This window comes from Mobula birostris, chromosome 11 (assembly GCF_030028105.1).
Source record: "Mobula birostris isolate sMobBir1 chromosome 11, sMobBir1.hap1, whole genome shotgun sequence".
NCBI classification, from domain to species: Eukaryota; Metazoa; Chordata; class Chondrichthyes; order Myliobatiformes; family Myliobatidae; genus Mobula; species Mobula birostris.
In genome coordinates, this window is record NC_092380.1 from 93,780,266 (window position 1) to 93,786,943 (window position 6,678).

Genomic DNA, 6,678 nt, shown 5'->3' on the forward strand with positions numbered 1-6,678 from the left:
GCACGAGATGGGCCAAAGGGCCTGTTTCTCTGCTGTAGAGTTCTATGACTCTATGACTCAAATTATCCTCAGCTTGAAGTGATAATTGGCTGATCGTTTAAAAACTCATCTGACATACTATATTGCTTTGCAAACATACTAGCCCCTCATGAGCCTCCAAGTCCAACACATCATTCTTCATTCCTTCTGCCATCTTCAACAGAATCCTACCACCAAGTACATCCTTACCTCTGTCCCACTCTCTGCTTTCTGCAGGAAGCACTCTCCCCTTGAATCCCTTCTCCATTTGTCCCTCTCCTCTAATTTCCCTGGAAGTGATCGAAGTGCTACACCTGCCCATTCATTTCCTCCCTTACCTCTATTCAGTGCCTTAAATAGTCCTTCCAGGTGAGGTAACACTTCATGTGTGAATCTATTATAATCATCTATCATATCCAGTACTCCTGTGCAGCCTACTCTACACTTGTGAGACCCGATGTAAATTTGGGGACTGCTTTGTTGAGAACTTCCGCTCCATCTGCGAAAAGCAGAATTTCCCAGTGGCCAACCATTTTAATTCCTATCCACATTCCTGTTCCAACATGTTGGTCAATGGCTACATCTTCTGCCATGATGAGGTTATTCTCCAAGTGGAGGAGCAACACCTCAAAATTGGTCTAGTTAGCCTCCAACCTGATGGCATGAACATCGATCTCTCCTTCCAGTAATTTTATTTCCTTCTCCTTTGCTCTTCTTCTATTCCCCACTCTGGCCTCTTACCTCTTCTTCTCACCTCCCTATCACCTGGTGCCCTCTTTCTTTCCTTTCTCCCATAGCCCACTCTTCTCTCCTATCAGATTCCTTTTTCTCCAGCCTTTTACCCTTCCCTCCCACCTGGCTTCACCTATCACCTTCTAGCTGGTCCTCCTTCCCCTCCCCCCCAACTTTTATTCTGGCATCTTCCCATTCTTTTCCAGTCCTGAAGAAGGGCCTCAGCCTGAAATGTCGACAGTTTGTTCATTTCCATAGACGCCGCCTGACCTGCTGAGTTCCTGCAGCATTTTGTGTGTGTCCCTCTGGATTTCCAGCATCTGCAGAATTTCCAGTGCTTATACTAGCTTTATGTTCAATTTTCTATGTAATAAAAGTCTTCAGTATCACAGAAATGATATAGTCTGGTCCTGAAGCTTTTGCTGAATCTGATATTCCTTGATATCATGCTGCATAAATCAAGTTTGCTGAAGACTGGCCTCTATGATGAAGGAAGCCAAGATGACTTGTCCACAGCACATGGATGAAGCATATGAGGAGGAGGCCTGAGGGCCAGTTGGTCGGCGAGCCCAATGTTCAAGCCTGGAGTTCAGTTCCATCATCAGTTAGTCCAGGGTTGATACTGAAGATTGGAGCCCAAAGGTCAATTGGAGACCAGAAGTCAAAGCCTGATGGCAGAAGCTTGGATACAGAGGTTGGTGGATTGTACTTGCGTGTGCGTAGGTGAGAGGGAGAAAAGGGGCTTGTTTTGCCATCGCTGTTTTGTTGCTTGTTGTGTTCTGTTTCATTATGTTCTGTGATTGTTCTGCTGGCAATTGTGAGCATACTGTGCTTGCACCAGCATGTGTGGCAACACTTGCGGGCTGCCCCCAGCACAGCCTCAGGTGTGTTGGCTGTTAATGCTAATGACACACTCCACTGTATAGTTTGGTGTGCGTGTGTAAGTAAATCCGAATCTGAATGTGGTCAATAGTCCCTCAGCCTTGTCTTTGGCATTTATGTCCTGGCCCAGCAGTTGGGAGTAAATAATGTCTTTTGGAACCTCCTTCTCTTCTTAGCAATTTGCATGTCCATCATTCATAACTAAATGTGACAGTTTTGTCTGATTTGTTAGTTGTGGCATTATTTAACCACCTATTTTTTGCTGTTTCTTTCACATATTGCAACTTTGTGTCATTGGCACCTCCCTTTTGGAACTGGATAGAGCCAACCTCACATTCTCTTCATTACTCCTCATTGAACAAAGATGATTCCATGACTTGGTTGCATTCGTAAGATGAGGAATTTGTGGGCCATGAGGTTACAGGTTGCTGCAGTACAAAATTCTGCCCGTGTCCAACTTTAGTCTGCCAGCTTTGCTCAATGCCCTTCAAAAGTCAGCAAATAACCCAATAATAATGTTACCACTCTGAAATTAGTTCTTCAGTGGACAGTTATGAATCAATGGGTGGGTTTAGTATCACATAAGAGGCAAGGACAGCAGATTACTTTTTTTGAAGAACATTAAGTTAAGACAATCCTGAGACTTTATAGTTACTACTGTTGGATTAGGGTCTAAATTATAGAATCAATTTTCTTTATGATTGCTTATATGTTTATATAATCACCTTTTTGTCTGTAAGTGTTCAGTGGATTTTCAGGAATTTGTATTACAGCTGGTCCTGTATGCTTTGCAGACCATCTAACAAAACAGCTATAATCACAAGACTTGCTCTGCATTTTAAACGTCCTAAGAAATGCCTGGACAATTTTATTTCCAGATCCAACGTTATCATTGAGACCAGTTTTACTAAAAGTTCAATTAAGTTGAAATTGACACCATGTCTCTTTATGAACTAATTTATTTATTTACTGCCATTAATGCCGCTGGCACTTAGGGCAGAAATGAAGTTCCTCCATCTCTGTCTATCCTTGGTCACTCAGATGCAGAAGGATTCTTCATTGATATCTCAAAACAGTTTTGTTTGACCAGTCAGGGTTGTTAGCCCTGAGCTGAACCCCTGAACCTGGAGGACTGATGGACAACTCTTAGTCTGGTCTCTTCTCTTTGACCTGTTTGGCATGGGTGAGCCTACCACAATTCAAAGCATAAAAGCCCTTACTGATATCAAGATAGCTCTCTGGGTTGTTGAAGCACGCAAGCCTCCAAACTATGACAAGATTGTGGTCTTCTTAGAGGTGTGTTACTAACACATAAGTTTAAATATTATATCATCTTTCCTATTGCTGAAGAAATAATTAAGTTCTTCGGGGTCAATATCACAAATGACCTGACTTGGTCCAACCAAGCAGAGTCCACTGCCAAGAAGGCCCACCAGTGCCTTTACTTCCTGAGAAGACTAAAGAAATTTGGCCTGACCCCTAAAACCCTAACTAATTTTTATAGATGCACAGTAGAAAGCATTCTTCTAGGGTGCATCACAACCTGGTATGGAAGTTGTCCTGTCCAAGACCGGAAGAAGCTGCAGAAGATCGTGAACACAGCCCAGCACATCACACAAACCAATCTTCCATCCTTGGAATCACTTTACACCACACGCTATCGGAGCAGGGCTGCCAGGATAATCAAGGACCCGACCCAGCCAGCCAACACACTTTTCGTCCCTCTTCCCTCCGGGAGAAGGCTCAGGAGCTTGAAGACTCGCACGGCCAGATTTGGGAACAGCTTCTTTCCAACTATTTTAAGACTGCTGAAAGGATCCTGACCCAGATCTGGGCCGTACCCTCCAAACATCCGGACCTGCCTCTCTGTTTTTTTGCACTACCTTACTTTCCATTTTTCTATTTTCTATTTATGATTTATAATTTATATATTTAATACTTACTATCGATTTGTAATCCAGGGAGCGGGAAGCGCAGAATCAAATATCGCTATGATGATTGTACGTTCTAGTATCAATTGTTTGGCGACAAAAAGGTATAAAGTATGAAGTAACTAATTAGAAAACATAGCTTATCATTATGAATGAAGTCTGTGGTACAAGTAATAGCTCGGGATTTCCTTGGAATTGCTGTCCCTAATGACATTTACCAAGTTTTACAGATTCACCATAGAAAGCATCCTGTCCAGATGCATCACAGCTTGATATGGCAACTGCTTTATCCAAGACCACAAGAAATTGCAGAGAGATGTGAACACAGCCCAGTCCATCAGGCAAACCAACCTCCCCTTACCAACCTTGCCTACCTTCCACCCGCCTCAGAAAAGCAGCCAAAGTAATCAAGGACTTCTCCCACCCCAGTCATTCTGTTTTTTCCCATCAGGTAAAAGATACAACAGTTTGGGAGTGCACATTTCCACCATGCCTAGGAACAACTTCTAACCCACTGTTATCAGTCTCTGGAACAGACTTTTAAAAGATCTAGAACAAGAGAAAATCTGCAGATGCTGGAAATCTGAGCATCAGCGGGCCAGGCAGCGTCTATGGAAGAGTACAGTCAACGTTTTGGACCAAAACCCTTTGGCAGGATCTACCTTGTCTTGGCCTTTGTTCTTTATTTGTCCATTTGCACTGTACTTCCTCTGTAATTGTAGCAGTATATTCTTCATTCTAATTTCCTTTTAACTATCTTGCATACTTATACATGTATGGAATGGTCTGTCTGGATGGCATGCAAACCCAGGCTTTTCACTGAATTTTGGTACATGTGTCAATAATGAACCAATATCAATACTATCAGTGTTCATTGTATATCTACCATAAGAATTTGCTCTTACCTTTAGCTGGTCCACTGTTATGAAGCTCCCCATGAAAGCCAGGTCTAACTGCAGTGCAGTATTTTCCAATTATACGTCCGAGAGAAAGGCCATAAACACCAATGAAGCTACAACACAAGGTTGAATGGGGAAAAAAGGCTGTCAAATAAATTGAATGTTGGCATTCACACTCAAAATCTCTCAAAAGTTAAAAAAAAAGCTTGATGTGATTAGCTAAAGCATTGAAACAATTGAAACACTAAAGAACAGTTAAGTATTTTGACTGTAATGCCATCAATTCAAAATATATTGATAGTTTGAAATTTACCATTTCTCTCTATTGCAATGAAGAGAGTCACGTAAACTGGGCCAAGACTATTCTAGTATAAGTTTAAGGGGCAAATTTCCCAGCATCATAACTGAGAAACAGAAGGAGATTTGTACTCTTCTGCTGGATTCTATTGTGAACAGTTCTGGTCCCATTTATCCAAGAAAGGATCTGTTGGCATTAGAGAGGACGCAGATGAGGTTCACAAGAAATATTCCAGGAGTGAAAAGGTTAACATATAAGGAATGTTTGATGGCTCTGGGACTTAATCACTGGAGTTTAAAAGAATGGGCGGGGGGGGGGGAGAGGTATTTAATTAAAACCTATCAAATTTTGAAAGACCTAGATAGAGTGGACACGGAGAGGGAGATGTTTCCTGAGTTATTGTGCTTATATGTGTGTTATGTGTACAACTGTGCTTTACACACTAGCCCAGAGAAATTTCTTGCTTGTTGGCATACATGTATATAGTTAAATGACAATAAACTTGACTTGACTAGACTTGACTTGAAGTCTAGGTCCAGAGGGTATAGCCTATAAAGGACATCCCTTTTCAATGGAGTTGAGGAGGAATTTCTTTCGCTAGAGGGTGATGAATCTGTGGAATTCAATGCCACAGACTGCCATGGCAGCTAAATCATTGGGTATATTTGAAGTGGAGGTTGATAGGTTCTATGATATTAAGGGCAGGAGAATAGGGTTGAGATGGATAATAAATCTGCCATGATGGAATGGTGGAGCCAACTCAAAGAGCCAAATAGACTACTTCTGCTCCAAAGTCCAGTGCTCTTATGGAATACAGTAGCCAACGGTGAAGAACTTTGGGATTCTCTGTAAGCATGCAGTGCTTGTACACAAATCCCAAACTTCCTCACAGCTGTAAAGCTAAACGTCATCAGCTTCATACAAATTTATTGGGGTTAACTGGTTGATCCCAGTCAATGTATACAGTTGTTTTTATTTGTGTTGACAGGAAATTGAACGATATTTTTTTTTAAATTTAAATTTTTAATAAAAATCTTGAAATCCCAAATCACAAAAAAAACTTCCAATTGTTATGTAATTTGATATTATAAAACATTTAAAGTCCCATTTCAGGCAATGTTTTATTCATGAGTAGGGCTATCAACTGAGATCTCATGACAGTTCCACTTGCCCAGTTCCTGCTATTCCTTCTGTGAACATGATTAAGCAGTAGCTGCATGAAGTGTCAACACTACTGGAACTGCAGTTAAGTACTGCCGGTTTCTTTTCAAAGCTCTGTTTAAAATTGTAATAAAATATTGTTTAGCTCTCAGATACAGGAGCATAAATAAATTAGGAAGTTTGCTTTATCCATGGAATATAAACATATCTTTGGTGCGCATCAGAGAGAGAGAGAGAGGGGGAGAGGGGCAGGAAGAGGAGGAAGGGGAAGGGAAGGGGAGGGAGGGAGAGGGGGAGGGGAGAGAAAGTGAGAGTGAGAAAGAGAGAGCGAAAGAGAGCAAGGGATTATAACAGGATCATGGGACAGGAGGTCCGGGAAGAAAGACAAGAAGGGGGGGGGGCCCAGAGGATGGGCAAGGGGTACATTCAGAGGGACAGAGGGAGAAAAAGGAGAGTGAGAGAAAGAATGTGTGTATAAAAATAAGTAACAGATGGGGTACGAGGGGGAGGTGGGGCATTAGCGGAAGTTAGAGAAGTCGATGTTCATGCCATCAGGTTGGAGGCTACCCAGACGGAATATAAGGTGTTGTTCCTCCAACCTGAATGTGGCTTCATCTTTACATCCAAATAACAGCAATTGCTTTAGAGCATTCTTGCTTGCCTCAAAAATTTGTCTGCAAATTTCATCTCCACAATTTGATTTACATTTCACTTTCTGTAATAAGATCCTCCTTAGACCAATCCATATAAATTGTAT